We start from the raw sequence: 22157 nt of genomic DNA, 5'->3' as shown, positions 1-22157 counted from the left end.
GAAACAGAAACCCTTAGTAGGCACAGGGCCCAAGTTCAAACTGAAGCATGCTAGAAGTCTTGTCCCTTGCTCAGCCCAGACTTACTGCCCTCAGCAAATCATTTGCTTTTCTGGCCTAAGCTCAGGGCACCCAGGCTTCACCCTACCCAACTGTTCTCACTCTCTCACCTGTCTCCACCAAATGGCACTCTCTTATACACCCGAGCAAGGTAGGTACTGACACAACACAGCTTTCCTTATGTGCGGGCCTGTCTGCAACCCGGTCTCTCCTCCCTGTGCCTTTCCTGTGGAAGTTGGAGACTAATCACACTATGAAATTCAGATGCTTCTCAGGACTCCCAGCCTCCCACACTAAAAAAGAACCCCCAGAGACCTTAGACCAGCAGTTATCAATGTTCCCAGTGGTGTGGGCCCTTTAATAGAGTGCCTCACGTTGTGGTGACCCCGGACCATAACATTATTTTCGTTGCCACTTCGTAACTGCAACTTTGCTACTGTTATGAATCACAATATAAATATCTGTGTTTTCTGATGATCTTAGGTGACCCCGGTGAAAGAGTCATTCACCCCTCCCCCAAAGGGGTCACAACCCACAGGTTGAGAACCCCTCAGTAGCTGCACCTCTTTCTGCTTGGTTCAGGGTGAAGCCCACTTGGCCAGGTAGGCCAGATCTTGGTGGTATGAATCCTGAGGAGAAGGAAATGGAAGGCTTGAGGAAGCCCTTTCTCAGAAGTGAATTTTCATACCCAGCCTATGCCTAACTTTGTTTTTTACCTAGAGACAGCATATGTCACCTCTGGACAGATTCACACCAGGCTGTCTTCATGAATTCACAAGCCACCTTCTTATCCCCATTTGGCAGGCAGAGCATGCATCAGGGAGAGGTGGGAATCAACAACTTAATTTTTGTCCCTATACCTGCCTTATGGGTTCCTGTCATTACCCAGGAAGCTAATGTTCCTACAAAATATTATTTGTCCCACCTGCCAGAAGATTTAGCATTGATGTGCCCTCTAGTGGATTTTTATAGTGAAAAAAAAAAAAAGGACACACATGTGGAGTCATGCTCATAACAAACAATGATAGATTATCTTCGGATATGTCCACAGTCCCTGATGTCACAACAATGCCAATTAAGAAAGCCTATCACCAACCTCAGCTTTCAGGTAACAGCAAAACTGAAGGGTACCACTTCCAGGTCCTGACTGGTGGCCTTGGTGTCTGGAACCAGTCATTACCACCAGCAGGTATATCACACAGGACCTGGATGTTGCGGCCTAAACCAAAATGAGATCCACCCCACTCTCCATGCCCGGGGTTTCTCTGTCTAGAAAATCTATACCTTTCCATCCCTGTTCTGTACGGTTTAGAGAATCGTCTATGGTAGCCTTGTTTTTGGTTGAGAATGAGTGAGTTTATTAAATACACAGCAAGCCAAAGTAAAGGAATAAGTAACAAGAGATAGAGGGATAATGAAACATCATCGATTGGGTGCCCAAAGCATCCAGCAGGCCTTGATGAGGGCAGTCCTGCTGAGGCTGCCAGCTGGAGTTTCCGAGAGCGAGAGTCCAAGGCAGGGCAGCCTGCCCTCTGCTGAGGCTTCCAAGTGAAAGAAGAAACAGATCAGAAACCAACAGGGGAAGTTGAGGCACTCAGCTGGTGTTCCTATCGGACTTTCTGGCCCTAGATAAGCTTCTTGTTCCACTGCAGGCACTTCCATGACATGGGATAAACAAGAGAAACCTCTGTTGGAAATGTTTTTTACCCTCTGTTCTGAGGTTCTCAGGTTCACAGGGTTTTTATTCCTGGACTATTTGGCCCTTCTTCCCCATCACAGAGTCAAGGAACCAGCCTACGGCCAGACAGGGGGTCTTGGAGCAAGTCTGGTTTCAACGTGTTTAAGCCTGAAATTGGGGGGAGGGGGGGAGCAGCTCCCAGGGCCAGCTTCTCTGTCATCTGTAACAGTGCACGGAAGCTGTCCAGGGTAATGTGCACTAATCTACACTACAGTAGCTCTAGACCCTATCTCCTAGAGCTAGTTTCCGTGTGTATGACAAATCCCTGTGTTGTGTCTCCCTCTGGTTTCTTGCCCTCCACACTGGTGACATTCTGGGCCGTGTAACTCTTTGTGGAAGGGACCACCCGGCTGCAGAGTAGCATCCCCAAACCCAACTCACCAGTTTTTTGATGTTTCTACTACCAATGTTTCATTTCATTTTGGAAGCGTGCATGTGTGATTGAGTGTGTGTGTGTGTGTGTGTGTGTGTGTGTCCATGTGCACACTTGGAGACCAGAGGAGGACAACCAGGTGTCCTGTTCTACCGTTCTCTATTGTGTTCAGTTTCTCTTACTGAACCTTGCAACGACCCTGTCTCTACTTCCTGTGGTGCTGTGGTTGCAGGTAAGTATGTGGCTAGGCCTGGCTTTTTGTGTATGAGCTGGAAACTTGAACTTGGGGCATTCGTGATTATGCAACAAGCACAATTGCCCATTTAGCCATATTCTCATCCTAGAACTCCTGCATTCCTAAGCACCAAAATTGTATCTGGGCATGAGCAAATGTCCCCTAGGGTAAAAGAAACAATGTCACCCTCCAGTGCGACCCACAGCCATCTCTGTGGAAGACACAGAGGATGAGAGGTGGGGCCTGCAGAGCAGAAAGTCCTCCCATCCTCTCATTTGTGTGGCTGCTGACTCGCCAGCCCTGTCTCTGGGCTCAGAGGGTCTTAGGCTTCAGCATTCTGTTACAGGGCACCCTGTCCGGGTGGGATTGGTTTCGCAAGCTGCTCATTCCCTCCCTGGAAGAATGAGGTACAAGCTCTATGTGGCCAAAGGTTTATAAGAGCAGAAAGAGGAGGGGGCTGCAAAAGGAAAGGAGGTGATTGCTGAGTGCCAGGCAACATGAAGACATGGACTAGGTCCCATTTCTGCCATCCTGTCAGAGCTTCTGTGCACAGCAAAAGCCTGGGGACCTCTCTGTTGGACAGGCACATGCTTATACAAGTTACCCATTGAGGAGGCAAATCAGGCTTGGGAAGGTGAGTGGTTTGGCAAGCTATCATGCATGGCCAAGGCCTCATGTGCCCCAAGACTCTCAGAAATGGGCTACCGAGACATTAAACACCTGCTGGACAATTGTTTCCAAGCTCTTGGGCTGAAGAAAAATTTTGCTTTCTAGCTTATTTCCAGACACTGAGTCCAGGGTGGCCTGATTCAACATTTCTCTATTATAGTCATTTAATAAATGGTGGTCATTTTCTCCCAACAGAACCTGTTACCTCAAATAGCAGGGGTTCTGTCCTTTTTCAGTTCCTCCATGGGGCCTGACAGACTAGCCTGGAGACCAAGGGACACATGGGAGGCCCACACTGTTCTTCTCACAGCCAACATCACCCAGATGGGGCCCCCACAGACAACATAGCACGGAAGACAGACACCTGAGCTGTGTACCACGGGGCCAGACCTCAATCTGTTGAGTGACCTCAGCGAGCTGTTACATCCTCACTGGCTCTCCAATACCCCATCTGACAAAGAAAAACTCCAGCATCCAGCCTGATCTGAAATGTGCAAAATGAGTACACCCTGTCACCCCAAACTTCTGAGCAGGTATCCCAGAGAAGATTGAGTTGCTAGTTCCCAGGAGCTGATCTGCTCCAGGCTGGTTTTGACTGCTAACTTTCATCTTCCTCTAAGAACCTTAGTTTAAAAACAGATGGGCACAGGACAGGCTTTGAACCCAGCTGAGGACAGGCCTCTCTCCTCCCTCTCTGCAGCCCCAATATTGGAGAAGCCACGCTCCGAGGTTGATTCTCATCCAGCCTGGCTTCCCTTCCCTCCCCTCCCCCCAAAATACACCAACTTCCAAACAAGAGGAGATGCTTGATTGTGGGGTTTCAAGTGTTCAATCTTCTGCTTTGTAGCCAACAGTCTCTTCTTGCCCTGGAAAGATGAACATGGTGTCAGGGGGCACCAGAGTAAAGGGAAGTTGCAGAGGAATGAGAAACTAGCCAAGGATGTGCTGGCCAAGGATGCAAAGACAATCCTAAGTTCTGCCTTGGAGGGTCAGAAGCTGTTCAGCTCTCTCCTGTGCACACTGGCAAAACAGTCATCCATGGTGAGAATGCACAGCTCGGCCTGGCACAGTGAGAAAGCCACAAGCAAAACCAGAAAGGGCACCTTAGCCCACAAAATGCCAGAGACTGGGAAGCTTATCAACAACAACAACAAAAATGTACCTTTTACAGTTCTGAAAGCTGGAAAGTTCAAAATCAAGGTGCCAGGAGACTCGGAGTAAGTGAGAGTCCTTTCCTCTTTGAGGACCATGTACCTCATGGGGTAGAAGGGGCTCAGGGTCTGTCTGGGGCACAAATATAAAAGCACAGATCCCATCATGAAGGCTCTGGTCAGTGTACTTAGCTACCAAACAAAGGCATTTTTGTGCTAGGAAACCCATATGAGTACGGCATATACCCAGCAGTTCCAGCGTACAGGAGACCGAGGCCAGAGGCTCACTAGTTCAAGACCAGCCTGGGCTACATGATGAGATTCACACATACCCATGCACACACAGTCACACTCACACACACATGCACACACACACACACACACACACACACACACGCACATATGCGCACACTAGGAGAACCAATGGTTCCTCACAGGTATGATCTGTGCGTGACTGTCCTGTTCCACTTAAGCAACCCAAGAACGCAGAACTTTCTCAACCCAGAGGGCCCTGTCTTCATCTCTCCTAGTAAGCAGAGGAACCCTAGCTTCTTGGATCAGTACATCAATGAAAATTCGCCAACTTGTGGTGTGATTAAGAATTAGTACTGAGAATCCTAGGATTTCCACCAAAATAATCAATTCCTTAAGGTTCTCATTTTTTTTCCTACAGCCAGTGCTACCTAGGGCTAGTCACTAGCTGGGGAATAGGCTATCAGATGTGCCTTTAGCAGTAGCAGCTACAGCATAATTGATCCAGCTTTCCCTGGGAGGCTTAAAGCCATGTGGGAATCCAGGGCCTTGGGATAGACTCTCTGTTCCTTCAAATAACTATTTTGGGGAGCTTGCTACCCATCTGGCCACAGGAACTTGGTTAGGACTCCTTTTGAACCAAAGGGAACAGAGGAGGACATGGTTATTGTTTTCCATCTCAGAAGGCCATAGACTCTTAGAAATTGATTTCTGCATTCAGCAATCAGGTTTGCACACAAAGGAGCCAATTCTTCCAACAATAGCCATCTACTTGCTTGTATTTGTATAGATCCAGGGAAGGACTTCCAAATGCCCATTACTTGAATGGGATTGAAAAGAAAGGTGATGTTCAGGTTTGGGGGATAGACATTTAAAATTTCTCACACTCCTGCCTTAACTGAATTGTGAGTTGTTGCAATTCTTGGTTGCCCTAATCCTGTGAACCATGCCTTCCAGCTAGAACCATGCCCCTTACCCCAATCTATCTTTTTATATCTTTATTAAAGATTAAATTTTATTATAAAATTATGTGTGCACATGAGTATGGTGCCCATGGGAATCAGAAGAGGACGTTAGATCACCTGGAAATGGAGTCAGAGACAGCTGTTGGGCTACCAGATGTGGGCCCTGAGAATTGAACTCAGACCCTCTGCCAGAGCAATATGTCGTCTAAAGCACTGAACCATCTCGACAGCCCCAGATCCAGCTTTATGAGAAACTAACTCAAATGCTGCCCTCACTAATTGTCCTGGAAGAAATGATCACACAACAGGAACTCTCAGCAACTTTGAGTTTACTGGGTCTCTGCCACATGGGGCCACACAATAGATCACTTCAACAGCAGAAATAAATTTTCTCACAGTTCATCGGGATTGGCAGCAAGCCCCTTTACCTTCTGAGTCAGCTCACTGGCCCAAACTAATCTCTTTTTATAAAGACACTAGTCATATTAAATTGGGACCCACCATAGGACTTCATTCTGCCTCACTTGGTGCTTCAAAGCCCCAACCTGTAAAGAGTCACTTTCTAAGGTCCTGGGGGTGAGATACTCAGCTCATAAACAATGGGGGGTTACAGGAAATCTACTACCAAAGAGGGAGTCCAGGGAGTCAGGGGAGTATTCGTTCCTAGAATGTGGTAGGGTTCTGTACCTATTTTTGAAAAAAAAAATGAATGAGTGAGTGAACGAATGAATGAATGAATCTCTTGGGACTTTCCTTTCTATCTGTGGTTTTGTGTGACTGTGCCTGGGTGTCATTCTACTCTCTGGAAGATGCTCTGTGTAGGGTTTTCTCTGTTGAACCTCTGGGCTCTAAGGTTAGGCCTTGGTCAACTAGCCTAGGACAAGTTGTCTTCCTCAGAAAAGAAGCAAACTCTCTCTAGCTACCAGCTACGTGTCCCCTAAGCCACCCTCCCACCCTCCCATCACACCAAGCCTCAGCAGCCTGCATACAATCCTAACAGCACCACGCCACGCTCCCAGGGTTCTTCAGATCCTGGCTAAGGCCATGGTGTAAGACCCTTTTGTGAACTCTGAAGAGCTCCCACGAATGGTGAGTGTCACTCATCCAGCTATTTTGCAACACACTGCTTCCATTTATTACAGCTTCATAATAAATCACCCTTAAAATTTACTGTCTTCACTTGATCTTAGCCAAAAAGCTGGGGAGCCATAAAACATAGTTGTCTTTTAAAACATCCACAGAGGGCTAAGTGTGCATCTTAGTGTTTAATACACACAAGTCTCGAGTTCACTCAATGCACACACTTAGCATGCTATTCCTGTTGCTCACAAATGTGCAATGAGCCAAGACTCAGGAAAGAGACCTAGCTCTGCTCCACTCAATGTCACCTTGGGGAAGTGCCAAGGTGAGGGTCTGGGTATGCAGGAAGTTTGCTTACAGGACTACAACCTACAGCCTCTCCATGCGGCTCGGCCTTCCTTCTGACATGATGGCAGGACTCCAAGATGGACTACAACAAAGGGAGAAACCTAGGGACGACCATGTTGCCTTCTGGGACCTGTTTACAGCATCGCTTCTGCTATGTTCTAATAATGAAGCAGTTGCAAAAGTTAGGCTACTTAGACTCTGATATTTAAAAGTTCTAGAGGACTATGTGGACCTAAAAATGAGGCTGGGGGCATCGTGAAAAAGACTGCTTGCCACAGTGTTCAATGTGTTTGTCCTGTGGGTAAAGCTTTTTATCTGGTCTTCCTGTCAGCACGGTGCAAGCGTCCCTCTACAAGGCTCCCTCGCCCAGCTGCATGCTGGAGATATTCTGAAACTCTTTCCCCAGTCAAAACCTACATCTCTTTCCCAGTCGATTGTGGTCCTGCCTTTTGCAAGAAAGAGATGGTTTTTAACACTGGTTTAATCCAGGCGGTGGTGGTGCTGGCCTTTAATCCCAATACTCAGGAGGCAGAGGCTGGTGGGTCTCTTTGAGTTGAGGACAGAGTCTACAGAGCTAGTTCCCAAGACAGCCAGAGCTACACACACACACACACACACACACACACACACACACACACACACTCATACACACACCAAACAAAAACAAACAAAAACTCTGTCTCAAAAACACAAAAACCACTGCTTTAAGTGGGAACTCCAACAACTTAGGCTGTAGAAAGTGAATTTCCTTCTACATTTCCGATATCTAAAAAGCCACCCTAGGAACTTAGATGGATGGGGAGTCCAGTGGGGAGGGGATGCATGGCAAATTGGTCAGTCATTCGGGTTTTTTGCTCAGCCCATGAGGCCATCTGGCTATGCAGAAGTGAGGTCATCATTCCTTACCCCCATCTACTCCTCCCTGCACTGTCCCACCCTCGCTTCTGCTTAAATGCTGGTGATGGAGCATCCCTCCTGCTTATCAGCCTTCTGGCATAATCCATCCACAAATCCGGCAACCTGAGCCCACAGCTTTGCACCCTGAGTTGTTCCCAAAGAATGGTAGAAGGACCTGAGCAACTTTTGCAGAGTCTCCAAAGGCCACTCAATTGTCCGGTTCTCAATCAATCAGGTTTAACTGCAGGAACCATCCAAAGAGCACTGACCTTCTTCCATGCCACCTTCTACCCATTCTGATTCATCTGTTTGCTCTCGGACTCTTAAGCCTGTATCGTCCCTAATTACATCCTGTGACAATGGTGAAATGTCAGCCTCTTTATTTTATCTTCAGGTGTGGCTGGTCACAAGGGTTCCAGCTTATAGCACAGGCTCAACAGAAAGCTGCTGACAGAATCCACTCACTAGTCTGTGTTGCCATCACAGACACTCCCCCTCCTCCCCCTCCCCTTCCACATGCTTATGCACACAGGAAATCACCCACCTGCACACATACAAGCACCCAAACACACTCACCCATGTGTACACACATACACACTGTATACTAGTTTCTTAGAAGAAAAAAAAAACTTCAATTTCTTATCCTGAGAGACAACTGGCTCTGTCTCATAGGACACCAGCTTCCTCCACACTTGTTATTTCACATAAAAACAGTCCAGTCTACATCCGGTTCCTCCAACAGCCCATGTTCTTTAGTCACAGCCCTGCCTCTCACTACGCTCTACCTAGAGCATCCTTCCCTCTTCAACCTTCAGCTCATGACTCCACAGGCATCTTCCAGGGAAGCCCTCCCCTCCCCTCCCCTCCCCTCTCAGACGAGACGAGCTTACTCTGCCTCCTTCTTTCTTCACACCCCATGCTTCTCTCTCCTAACTCTCAGCTTAAGGAACTATACTTATTTGGTCAGAGGCTGGCTGTCTTCTCTCCAGCTTCCACCTCTTCAAGCAATGGTGGGCCCAGGTGTACATCTGACTGTTCCTCATGGTGTTGAAGGCACAGCATCAACCTTAGCACAGAGGCAGGGAATGGGGGCTGTCCTTCCTGAGCAGGGTCACAGACCTTGCTGTTTTTTGATCATATCTTCCCTGTGATCCTCACTGAGAGATATTGAGAAAGGTGGAGACTTAATCTAATAATATTTAGAGGTGGGTTTTGGGGAAAGTGACTAGGATTAGCTAAGACCATGTTTGATACTGGAGGCTTTGCAAGGAGAGAGAGACTAGAAAAATATACATACTCTCTGTCTTTTATCATGTGATACCCTTCACAGCCTTGGGACACTGCCAACAAGTGAGTCATCACTAGATGTGGTGACTCAGTCATGCACCTTCAAAACCACAAGCCAAGACAAACCTCTTTTCTTTTTAACATACATGGTCTATAGTAGTATACAGTAGTCTTAGCAACAGAAAATAGATTAAGATCATGTCTTGCTCTGTGCTACTGTAACAATATATCCAAGGCTGGGTAGTTTATAAAGAAGAGAGTTTTGTTTCTCACTGTTCTGTAAGCTGAGAAGTTGGCCCATTTGGTATCTGGTAAGGGTCTGATTGTCATTTTTCTGATATTTTTTTGAAGGCCATGTCCTACATAGGACAGGAACACTGTTCCTTACATGACAATAGAATGTTCAAGCAAGAAAAGAATGAAAATGAACTCATCCCTTCATAGAGAACTCATGTCTGCGATGATGATATTAGCCTATTGATGAGGGATGGTCCCTCACATCCCAGTTACTGTCTCATTGGCAATAAAGTTTCCAGTGTATGCTTCTAGGGACACATTCTTTCATATCAATGGCTTTTTCTTGCCACTTGAAAATCACCAGCACACTTAAACAATGTCCAATACTGTCACAGGTGTCACCATAGTGAAGTAATGGATTGAAGAAGAGAAAGAGCAACTAAACTCAAAATTTGCCCTGCCTTCAAGATGTGCAGGAACAAAGATGGAGCAAAGATTGAGGGAGTGGCCAACGGAAGACTGGCCTTACCTGAGACCTATCCCATGAGAGAGAACTAATCCCTGACAGTATTAATGTCACTCTGCTATGTTTCCCAGCAGCTGATGGAAACAGATGAAGAGACCCACAGCCAAATATTAGATAAAGCTTAGGGAGTCATATGGAAGAGTTGAGGGGAATGACTGAGGGAGCCAGAGAAGTCAAGGACTCCACAAGAAGACCTACAAAGTCAAGCAAGCTGGTCCACCAGCCAAAGAGCACACATGGATTAGTCCTAGGTTCCTTGCACATATGTAGCAGATACACAGCTTGGTCTTCATGTGGGTCCCCCAGCAACTGGTTTGGGGGCCATCTCTGGCTCCAAGGTCTGCCTTTGGATCCCATTCCTCTAACTGGGCTGCCTTGTCTGACCTCAGCGGGAGAGGACACACCTAGTCCTGTATCTACCTATTGTGCCAGGGTGGGTTGGTACCCATGGGAGACCTCCTTTTTCTCTGAGGAGACGGAGAAGTGGGGAGGGGCAATGGAGGGGCTTGTGGAAGAGAAAGGGGCATCGATCAGGATGCAAAGTGGAAAAATAATGTATTTTAAATTTAATTAATTATTTGTTTATTTTTAAAAAAGAAAGAGCAACTGTGAAAAGGGAGAGGAGCAGCAAGGAAATGGAGTGAGACGGGAAGTGGGTGTGCACAGGATACCTGCTTCTCAGTAGAGACACATGGTCCTAAGATCCACGCCAGTATGCTCAGGAGTTATTAAAGCAACGAAAGAAACAAGGTACATCTTAGAGTAAGAATATTTACTTCTTAATATTGTTTATAAATTATTTTTAGATTGAGCTATATCCCTAATGGATGTCAGATGAAACACCTGATTCATTTTTTGTTTGTTTGTTTGTTTTTGAGTTGGATGGGGTCTCATTCTATAGCTCAGGCTGGCCTAGAACTTGTGCTCTTCCTGCCTAAGCTTCTCAAGAACCAAGAGGCCACCCTGTCCACTGATTTTAATAATGTGAGATTTGAAAGACACTCTATGAGCTTATGGCATAACACTTCCCCTATCTCTTGCCAGGGAACCCATACTTCAAGCAGGAGCCTTCGGATTTTTTAGTTTAAAAGCCTTGAAAAGCCCTGTGATAAGGGATTCTCTGAACATGGTAACAGGATCACAGGTGACAAGATTCTAGGATTGGACACACCAAGACGGAACCAAAAAAAGCTACAGTGGCCAGAGTCACAGCCCCTTTACTGTATTCTATTAATCTCCAATGCCCTCCCTGAGGTCTCTTGAGGATCAGCTCCTTGCAAATGACAAAATTAAGGACTAGAGAAATGGCTCAATCAGGAAAGTGCTTGCTTGTCCTGCAAGCCTGAGAACCTGAAGTCTATGTTTAAAAAAAAAAAATGGACATAGTGGTATGCATATGGGAGGTAGACACAAGCTTATCTCTAAAGCTCACTGGACAATCTGTCTAGCCAAGGCCACTGAGAGACCCTGTTTTAGAATCCAAGGTAGGTCCCACTCTACTTTGCCATTTGAGGTAAGGGGTACACCCATACTGGGGCCCCAACTCCCAGAGCACACCTGTATATCAACCCCAGCTCCAGGCCACCACTGGAGGCTTGAGGGTGCATAGAAACTTCATCCCTGTTTGCCTATGGCTTGACTGTGAGGTCAGGGTATGGAATCCAGCCCCACAGGCAGCCTCCATGCAAGTAGGAGGCTCTTCCTACTTATATAATACCCAAGGCCAACACAGCAAGACACCTGGATCCCTCGCTGTTCATGTTTGGTTTTGCTTCTCCCCCCCCCATATAATAACCTATAATCTTTATTTTACCTCTCTGCCAAAGAAAACAATCTGCCCTAGCTCACTGCCTCTGGCACTCGGCCTCTGAGAGACAAGACTATTCTACGTTATTTGAGTTCATGTCTTCATCCTTCTCTCTTCAGCATACCTTTAAGCAAATTCCCACATCTCACCCTACAAACCTTTTTTTATTCTACCATTGTCCTTTCTATCTAACTCCTATCTAGTAGCGAAAAACCAATCAGTGGCCCCACTGTAGTTTCTTTCATCTTTCCACATATTTTCTCCATATCTACAATAACTAATAGTCTGCACAGTACCATCATTTACCCGAACAATTAGTAGTTAAGGAATGACTGTCCTCTGACCCTCCGTTTCATAATGGAGCTATTGCTGAAGGGCTACCATAGTTACAGATGATACTGATCTTGCAATGGCGGTCTACAGACAGAACCTGGTGTCAAACAACTGTCTGAAAGAGGAACACATCACTTCAATGCTAGTACTACCTAGTGTCTCCTGAACACTGCAAACACTTCCACTAAGAACAGAAAGATCACCCAGATTATGTCACACATGTATGCGCGCACACACACGCACACACGCACGCACGCACGCACGCACGCACGCGCAAGTGTGTGCTCTAACCAAAGATATAACTACAGGTGAAATGGTACTAGGTTCCAAGAACACTAGGAACATGAAAACCCAGAACAATTTGTCTCTTCCAGAACTTACCAGTCTCCTAGTAATGACCCCCAATGAAAATGACACAGACAAAATTCCAGATACACAATTCAAAAATCATTATAAATATATTCAAACTACTCAAAGAAGATGAAAAAGTAGAGATGAAAACAGGCATTACTACAGATACCAACAAAATCCAGACAATTAGGAGGGCACACCTTTAAAATGTATTATCCATTATCCAGAAACTCTACAAGACATGATTGATTTCTAGATGTAAATGACTTACTAAAGCTAAGTCAAAATGAAATAAATAACCCAAGCAGATCTATAACACAAAATGATATTGAGGCAGAAATTAAAAAAAAAAAAAAGCTTTGACTCAAAGGATCTCAGCTCCAAATAAGGTCAGCACAGAATTCCACCAGACTAACACCAATAACCGCCCAAATTATTCAACAATTAAAAAGAATAAATGCTTCCAAACTCTTTTTATGAATCCAGATTCATCTTGATTTCAAAATTAGACAAAAGACAATTAAAAACAGAAAACTATAAACCAACCTCTCTAATGAACACAAACACAAAATTTCTCAATAAAATACTTTCAAAGTGAATTCAAGAACACATCAAAGAGATCATTCACTATGATCAATTTAACTTCATTTCGGATATTTGGGGACGCTTCAATATACATAAATCAATAAATGCAATTCATCAAATAAATGTTCTCAAGGACAGAAATCACATGATTATCTCAGTAGATGCAGAAAAGACCTTTAAAAACATCTGGCACCCTTTCATAATAAAAGCCTTTAAAGGACAAACAATGGAGGAAACATACCTCAGCTTAATAAAGGCTCTGTATGACCCACTGTAACCAACAGCATGCTGAGTGGAGAAAACCTCGAAGCATTTTCACTAAGATCAGGAAAAGGTAAGGGTCGTCTACTCTCCCTGTTCTTACTTAACATCGTGGTTAAAGTCTTAACCCGAGCAATGCGACAAGAGAAGGAAATAAAATGGATACAAACAGGAAAGGAAGAAGTCACAATATCTCTATTTGTAGGTGACATGACTCCATACATGAGACCATAAAGACTCAGCCAGGAAACTCCCAGAGTGGAAAAACAGTTTTATCAAAGTGTCAGGTCACAAAATTGAGACACAGAATCAGGAAACTTCCTATATAGCAACACATACACTGAGAAAGAAATCGTGAAAACCATCAAACCATAAGAGCCCCCAAAAATATATACCTCAGAACAAAACTAAAGACCACTACAATGACATTTTTGAAAAACTGAAGAAAGGAATTGAAGAACACACTAATAGTTTAAAAAAAAAAAACTAAAAAAACTCCCACCATCCACACTTTTTTTGAGTGGCAGGATATTATGAAATGTTGTGAAAATTAATATTATGAAAATTTCTTCCAAAGCAATCTACAAATGCAATGGGATCCCACTCAAAATGTCAATTTAGTTCTTCACAGAAACAAAAACAAACAAACAAACAAAACAATCTTCAAATGGATATGGAAGAAGAAAAGAATTGAATAGCCAAAGCAAATCTTGAACAATAAGAACGCTAATGAAGGCATCACTGTGCCAGACTTGAAGTTAAACTACAGAGCCATTGTAAAGACAGACATCACAGTACTATTACAAAACTAGATACAAATACCAAGAAAATAACAGAGGAACAAATATAAGTTCATGCAACAGCCACTGGACTTTTTAAAAAGAAGCCAATAATACACACTGGGAAAAAGACAGCTTCTTCAATTAATCGTGCGGAGGAAACTGAATGGCCCTACGTAGAAGAAGGAAACATGATGCTCATGTCTCACCCTTGACATAAATCAATTCCAAATGGATAAAGACCTTTAAATTGGAACTGAAACCCTGAACGTACTAGAGGATAAGGTAGGAAATATACTTCAAGATATCGGCATAGAAAAGGGCTTTCTGAACAAGACTCCATTCACTCGGGAAATAAGCCCAACAGTTGGCGAGTGGGACACCATGAAACTAAAAAGTTTCTGTCCTGGTTATCGAGTGAAGAGGCAGCCTACAGAATAGAGGAAAATCCTTGCTGACAGAAGATTGGTGTCTAGAATGTACAAAAGTCTTTGTAAAACTAACCATGAAGAAAACACGTAATTAAAATAATCTATGGGGTTGTGTGGTGGCTCACACCTTTAATTCCAGGACTTATAAGACAGAGGAAAAGGCAGATCCATCTCTCTGAATTTGAGGTCAGCCTGGCCCATGTACTGAGTTCCATCTCAGCCAGAGCTCAAAGTTAGACCTTGTCTCAAAACAAACAAACAAACAAACAAACAAACAAAACTCTATGGAACAGAGATCTCAGGAGAATAAAAATAGCTAATAAAACTTTGAAAAGTGGTCAATATCCTTAGCAATCAGGGAAATGCAAACCAAAACTACTTTGAGATTTTATCTTACTCCAGTCAGAATGGCTATTATCAAGCAAACAAATAACCACAAATACTGATGAGGATTGGAAACGTGAAGCCTCATTCACTGTTAGCGGGAGCGTAAACTGGTGCAGCCAGCATGGGAACCAATGTCGACTCCACATCCAATAACAGAGATACCTGTACTTTCATGTTCATTGTGGCTTCCGTCCCCGCAGCGAGGAAATGGAACAGTGTCGCTGTCCGCTAATGGATAGATGGACATTGAAAATGTGGTACCTATACACAATGGGATTTTACTTAGCAAAAAAATAATAATAATAATAAATATGAAATTTGCAGAAAAAAAATGGGTGGATCTGGAGAAATACACTGTATGAGGTAACCCAGGACCAGAAAGACAAACACTGTGTGTTCTCCCTTAGAAGTGGACCCCAGCTATGAATTTCTAGGGAGTGTGTTTAAACCTTGAGTGCTGATAAAAAGCAGAAAGATAAAAAGAGGCCATTGGAAGGAGGGAGGAAAGACAGTCCTTGAGGGAGGGGGAATAAGAGAACACATCAGACACGAAAGTGGAAGAAGGAAGTAGAGGTGGGAAGATTTAAGCAGAGAAGGAGTGGGAAGATAGAGAAGAGGAGAGAGGAAGAGAGAGGGGTAATTCAAAATAGGATATATATATATATATATATATATATATATATATATATATATATATATATATATAAAATTCTCAACCCAGAAGACACGGGCTAATAAATACAAACCCAATGCTAGGTATGAGTTGTTGGCCAGACATGTCCTGGAGACCACCACCTCCCCAAAAAGAAAAACAGGTATTATAAAACCCTCTTGCTAAAAACACCACATACCTTGGTCACTAAACATGAAGAAATAATGATGGTAGTGACTAAGATGCTTTTTTTTTTTTTTTCTGGCTAGCTTTTATAGTGCCAGAAGGAGCTATCTGGTGCGGGGGGGGGGGGGGGGCAGTTATAGACAGCCTTACCTAGCTATGAACCCTCCAAGCACAGTATTGGCTACACTGGTAAGACACACCCATGGGTGTAATAGTGGTATGAATATATTGGGGGTAACCAATCAACCCATTTCTAATTGAATTTAAGGCCCATTCCACAGCAGGAAATGCATAACCTGGCACTGTAAATATAGCCAATAACCCATAACTGGGAGCTCACAGGTGCTAGGGGTGAGCCTACTACTATTATTTTAATTACTAGGCATAGTATCAAACTGCAGAGAATGCAAGGGTCTGTAGGATATTTAGCCACAAATGGTTAAATATCTGCATCACATACACACATACACACACACACACACACACACACACACACACGGTTCAGCTAACATTGCAGATGAAAGGGCAGAAAAACTGTAAGAGCCAGAGGCCAGGGAGGACCAGGATGAAACAGTGTCTTCAGGATTTGATAGCGCCTACACTCAAACTCACAGCAGCTGTGGCTGTCTGCACAAAAAATCAGGCCAGGCGGCATTCCAGCATGGACAAAAGAGGAGCTCACTAGCCCTCACCTCTAGCCCAGGAGCTGTTGACAGTCAGTGGCTGCTATGGGAAAGTCAGTTTTCTTTAAGGGTATGGGCCCTGGTAGTTCCACTGAGTGACTCCATGCCATGAGTATATGAGCAGTAAAAATTAGACTGTTTTTTTTTTTTTCCCAAAGATTAAAAGGAAAGGAGTGAGAGATTAGATGGATCTAAAAGGAGCTGGGAAGGAGGAAAAGAGAATGTAGAAGATCAAAAGTATATTGTATAGGTCTATGAGATTATTAAAGATTTAATAAAAATATATTTTAAAATAATTAATCACTCAACAAAACTTTTTTTTAAAAAATCACGATGGAAAAAATGACTGAGGAAGATGGCAAAATTGACTCCTAGCTTCCACATGCATGCTTGCACTATGAGGTCACATATCCACACTCATGGACCACAACCACACATAAACACAGGTGCGCACATACATGCACACAAGACAGAATTCAGATAGTATGTTGCCTTCCCATGCTGTATCAGATTCCTCGATAATCCTGAACCCTTGCTGTATTAAGCTGAGGACTAGGTGTGATGAAAATTTCTTCTGTGAAATGGTCACACTGGGTCTCAACCTTTCCAGAATACGAAAAGCTGATAAATATGTGTGGGTGTTCGATGTTCAGCCTCTGTATTGATCGCCTTCTTGAACACACTGAACACTAGCTCCATAATCCTCAGCATTTTACAGACGAGGCTAAATCCAGATTTAGAAAAAATATATATATTTAAATAATTTGCCCGAGGAGGGAGATAGATTCAGTGAAAGATCCCTGGATCCTAGGCAATTCTGTAGAGTGTGGTAAGGCAGGTAAAGGGATGCGTGCAGCCTTTTCCTTTGGTTTTTTATCTCACGTTGGTTTCCATCGTGGTGTCTAGCTGTGGCAGGAGTTATTGGTTGCTCTGTCAATATCTGCAGCCTTGGAACGGCACTCTGCCTGTAAATGTGGCGGGGACTTTGATTACTGTTCCTGCCACACCCACCCCAACAACTCCCAGTCAGTGATTGGCAGGAGCTGGTATATAAATACCCCAGCTGCAGCATAACCCTGGGGCTTAGGTTTTATACTGTTCCCCACAGTTTTCCCTATGGGATTAGGCTCTAGCCACACATAATGCTACACAACCCACACTAGATTCCTTGGCACTTAGCCATGTCTGACATATGGTGGGTGCTGATCAAATCTTTCTTTGGGTATAGAGTAAATAAATCCAATGTGAAAGGCTCTTTCAACTAGGTCAACAAGTGATCTGAGGTCCAGAGAAGGGAAGCATTTGCTCAGAGCCACACAGCGGATCACTGGCAGGGCTCAAAGCAGAATTCAGCTCTCCTGTGACTAAGAAAGGGACTGATGACTTCTGGAGCACACAGCTGGGGGACCCAGTAGCAGAGGGAAAGAATTTCAAGTCTATTGAGAAATGAGGGCGTTAAACAATCCAACTTCTGACCCATCTTCAGGATGCCTCTCAGAAGCTCCTAGCCTTGATAGTCCCCACACAGTCTATCCCAGTCATGGGCTATTGTTTCCTTTGGCCTGAGCCATCACTGTTTGAGCCTCCATCACAGCAGCTCTGAAGATGTCTTCTCTCCTCTCATCTGCTCACTTCCTCAACCCCGGGTCCCTACAAGAACAACGGCCAGCTGTGCTGAGGTTCCTTGTTGTTTATTTCTACCATTGGGCACAGGGCCTGGCACCGGATGGGTATGCAGTGTCCATAGACTGAAGGACTAGGACATAAAATATAACTCCATAGTTAGAAAACCAAGCCTCCTGACGAGGACATTCTGTGGCTTCCACACCTCATCTCACCCAATGCTTATCTCAGCCCTTGAAAGAGAAAGTTACTATTTGCCTTAATCTGTGATCAAAGCACCCAGTTCCAGGAGAGAACCGTGCACAGCCCAAGCTCAGTCAGCAACAAGGCCTAAGGCCAGAATAGAAATCAAGAGTGGCTGGCTTTGCAGCCAGAGCTCTTGACAGTTGTAAGTCATATCTGTCTTTGCGGAATTAGCAATTAAACGCAGCAAATAAAATGTCAGTGTGTGAGAATGCTTGGCTATCCGCTCATGTAGCTCTCATCCCCGGCCTGTGATGTTGTACAGGATAGGACCCACATTCCTCTTCTCTTTGTTTTCTTCATAAACAGGTAGTATGCCTAGCAAGCAGGTTATAATTCCCTACCATATTGATGGAGCTAAAAGAAGTCAGACCAATGAGTGCTACAGCCAGCCAATGGCCAGCCTGTCCATCAGCCATCTACCACTTAGATTTTCAGCACAGATGGGACTGATGCAAAAAAAAAAAAAAAAAAAAAAATCCTTCCCCCAACAGACCATGCTGAGCTCTCAATGAGCCAGTACACAAGCACCTGTGGGAAAAAATCTGGGCTCTTGAGACTCCACAATACACTGCCCTGCCTCACCACAGCCAGGATTTGAATAAAAACAGTTCCTTCACATAAACCTCCCTAATTCATCCCACCACGTCTCTTTAAACCCCTTTGACACTGCAGAAGAGAAAACGGGTTCTCAGATCCTAGATGCGTCCTTCAAAACCAGGGTTAAAGGCTGAGCTTGAGCATGGGGGGGTCCTCACCTTTGACCTCTGCTTCCCGCCCTCTCCGAAGTTTCTCACACAGGTTTACAGAAGTGGGTGCTGCCCGCTCATCTCCTGATCCTTAAGTTCATGCATTCCTCAGAAGCCCGAATTGGCCCAGACGCATCCCTCAAAGATGCAAAAGATGGAGATGGCCATACTCTCTCCCGGGGTTGGGGGGAGGGGGTATCCTCTGGCTTCTCCTGTTTGTGCCAAAAGCACCTGTGACTCTTTCCTAGGTGGGAGGGCACCCCCTGATTATCTCCCACTGCTTTCTTCCAAGACACAGGTAGCTCTCTGACTCTAGCTCATGGAAGACCCTTGAGAAGTCTTGTGAGGAGGTAGGCAAGACCTCTTGGAACATCCCACTTACTGTCTCAGCATTCATGATGGCCAGCACATTTTGCACAGTTGGCCGCCTGTCTACACTGGACCACTGTGTGACACAAACTCCTTTACGGCTTCCGTAAGCCGTCACAGACCAGATTTTTCCCCTGCTTTGGACCCCACCGGTGCCAGTGCCTCGCTGGTATTTTTAGACTTAGCCTACTGAAATGTAACAACGTATCTGCCTTTTCTCTCAGACAACTCTCGCTTCACTGTGCCCTGATGTGAGAATCTTTTAGGACCAGTCACTGGTGTTACTGGTGTTTAAATCTGTAACGCACAGCATAGTGCCAGTATAGCAGATGCTCAATAAATGATCAATGAGCGAAACTACAATTGCACAGATAAATCAGAGCCAAGGCAGTAAAATGTGTTTTCCTTTGCCTATGAAGAGGCAAGGATTTATGGAACCTGGCGCCATGAAGGATACAGCGATATAAAAATGAACGGGAGCCATACAGCCTGTTCCTGGCACAGTTAACCGCCTAAATAGGGGCAAAGGGCATCAGACAAGTGAACAGATGTGCAGCATCTGGCACCGTGAAGGATGCAAAGAAGCAGAGAGAAGAGCAGTTGTTCAACTTGGAGGAGTTTCTCCCTGGCGCATCTGTTGTCTCCCCGGTCCCCCCTCCAGCCACTATGTCCAGTTGCAGGTGGGTCACATAGGTGTGGAGATGAAGCCAAGAAATGAAGCTTCTCGTCCCAAGAATTAAACTGGGGCCCAGGCAGCTACTGAGACAGGACCAATCACTCAGAAAAGTCTGTAAACTTAACCTGGAGTACGACTTCTTAAGGCAACAAAGTCAGAGCGCCCTAACCAATCCGTTATGCCCAGGACTGGGGCCTAATGATGGGCAGTCTGCGTTTGGCATGGAGATGCTGGAGAAGAAATGCCAAACAAGTGTTTTTATTGACAAACCATAAGCCTGGCTCAGGGCTGTGCCAGCAGAGGTGGAAAGCGTCCAGAGGTCTGTGGAGCTTTATTCATATCTCTACAGGCAGCATCTGGCCCTTAATGGCGCCCATAGACAAGCAGAGACCAGTCCTTGCCTCCCTGGGACAGCTGGATGACTGAGGGCAGAATGGAAGAGCATAAAGCAAATAAACCCTCCCAGATTTTAGGGCTAGGTAGGAGCCCAACAGACAGACCCAAATACACAGGAGCGCTAGGAATGACTTCCAACAACACCATCTTGGGTTCTTCTTATCACACACCCATTACATATAGCTTTAACCTAAACCTGACCCGGACCCGACACTCAGAATCCCTTAAGCCTCTGACCACCTTCTCTTCCTCTCCCACCCCCGCCCCACCCAGACAGTGTTACTCTGTGCAGCCTTGGCTGTCCTGGACTCACTTTGTAGACCAGGCTGGCCTCGAACTCACAGAGATCTGCCTGCCTCTGCTTCCCCGAATGCTGGGATTACAGGTGTGCACCATCACGGCCCAGCTCCTTCTCCTTCTTCCAGGGTCTCTGTTCCCACTGCATGCCCCCCCCCACATACACACGGGTGTTTTCTGGTTGCCCAGCCCATGCCTCCCACACTCTGATCTGTGGGTTGTTTTGATTCCCTCCTTTGAACTCTTCCCATCCCCATTGCTTCGTCAGACAGAGATACTGATTTAAGCCACAGACAACTTGGAGACAATGAGAGTGGGCAGGAAGGGAGGGGTACCTCTCTCCCCCATCCTTACCCCCATGGCCTCCCCTCCCCTCCCCTGCCCCTCCTCGAAATCTGCAGACATCTGCAAACTAGAGCTCTGCGCTGGAGTTATAAAGAGGGTGCTGGCAAAAGGGTGAGGAACAGCGCCGGGCCCTCCCGAACCCTGGCGTGGTGTTAACCTCCAGAGTCGCTCACCCTGTTTGTGATGGAGTTTTTGTTTTCTGCCCCTCAGCAGAGGTGCCTGGGCCATGTTGAAGATTTAACCAAATTATAATGAACGATCCTGAACAGCGCTGTGCCCCTAATTAGAACAAGTCGCACAGACATATTGTCTCCCTGATTTCCTCTGTTCCATTTCTCGCCCTCTCTTTCTCTGCTCGGGACACATGGGCCCCATTAAACATTTTAGTATTTAATGTGGTTCCCTTAAATTACTTCTCAAGTTTTCAAGTTCCATTTAGAATTGGATTTTACTCTTAGACTGTGTTTTTTATTTGGACTTTGTACATTTCATAACCGCTCTTTTTCTCCACCTAGTGGAGACTGTGAATACCACTAAGCCGTAAGCAGGGTAGAGGAGGGGGCAGCCAACTGCTGGGTGGTCCCTGGGACCCTCCATCAACGGGAGCCATCTATAGTACTTTTCGGCCATTAAGGAACAACTTAAGGTAAACCTAAACTGATATTTCCAACGCCGTGCCTTGGCCTATGATCTCATCCCTTCTAGATATACCTTAACTTCTACCAAAAAGAAGGGGAGGGGGGAGCAGCAAACGGCCTTTCAAGTTCCTCCTAGTGGTCAGTGTAGAAAGAGTCCATATTGAAATTCTGTTGGGACAATCTTGGGCTCAACTGCAGATTGCCTGTGCTTCAAAACACAGGCATTTCCTCTCTCACCAGGGAAGAGCTTTCTGAACTCTTTGTTCAGAAATGGCCAGACAGACATGAAGGCATACCTCGGGCTGTTCTGGGAGCTGGATTCCTGTCCTCTCTGAAACTTTTTCTCTGTGTGTCTGGATGTAGAAACACTGTACGTCCACACCCAAACTGAAATAGGACTCCACAGGGAGATCAGTGAAGAGACTGCAGCGTGAGATGCCATCCGCTGCAGCCGTGGCATGGGCGTGTCTTAACGGACACAGGGTCAACCCTCTGTGTGCATTTAGACCTTTGAGGGGGAACATCCTGCCTGACGTCTGTGACTTGGAAG

This window comes from Psammomys obesus, unplaced genomic scaffold (genome assembly GCF_907164565.1).
Source record: "Psammomys obesus unplaced genomic scaffold, mPsaObe1.curated_primary_1811, whole genome shotgun sequence".
Taxonomy (NCBI): Eukaryota; Metazoa; Chordata; class Mammalia; order Rodentia; family Muridae; genus Psammomys; species Psammomys obesus.
This window is presented reverse-complemented; position numbering follows the sequence as displayed.